An 899-nucleotide genomic window follows, 5' to 3' on the forward strand; every position below is an offset into this window, starting at 1 on the left:
AATGGAGATGTTCAGAGTCTGTGTACTAGGGCTAAACGAACACGAAGCATTGGTGTGAACCACTCTGTCAAGTAGAGGTGCACCGGTGCTATGTGTATATGTGAATGATTGGGCGTTGGGGCCAAACAAGTATTTCGTTCATAGCGCATCTCCAGACCCACCATTTGATATGTGTACGGCGCACGTATTCAGGGGAGCAGAATGGCTTCGGAACAGTGTGGAACTGAGGCTTTAGTTTGGCTGAGGTTATTTAAATCCAGCCAAAGCAAAGCACCAGACATTAAATAGAGCTGACAGAGTTACTCAGGGATGGGACCAGGCTTGAAGAAAGAGGAATAATTGGGCTGGGTACAAAAGCTGAAGGTCGGAGGAGGGATATGCAACCGGGTCAGTGGAGACAGGCATGAGAGAGATAGAGTGGCGGGTTATAGATAAGAACACTTGGGAGGGTAATTGTCGCAACTGCGGACTAATGCTAAGGGTTCAAGGTTGGTAAGTGTAAGTTCTGGGACCTAATAACAGGACAGCCAAGGTGAGTGCGCTGATTAGAAAGGCTTAAGGCCTAGTTCAAAAAAGTATCTAGTGTAAGCTGTCGTGAGGGAGCTGTGTCCGAAAACTTCCGTCTTGTAATGTATCGTCAATACGGGCCGTGGTTGAGGAATATTCCGAACTGTTTACGGGCGATGAGGATCCGTTTGGCTTCTGCCCGTGGATTGAACACAAAATTCCTCTGTCATCAGAACGCTTTTGACTTTATGGCCCCCGTCCGTTGCCGCTCTATTTACGGAAGGAGGTCCATAGACGGCTTCAGCAGATGTTGAAAACGGTATAATCGAAAAAGCCAACAGTGCGTACAATTCCCCAGTTGTGCCTGTAAGAAAGACGCACGGAAAATACAG

This window comes from Opisthorchis viverrini, assembly GCF_000715545.1.
Source record: "Opisthorchis viverrini unplaced genomic scaffold opera_v5_14, whole genome shotgun sequence".
NCBI classification, from domain to species: domain Eukaryota; kingdom Metazoa; phylum Platyhelminthes; class Trematoda; order Opisthorchiida; family Opisthorchiidae; genus Opisthorchis; species Opisthorchis viverrini.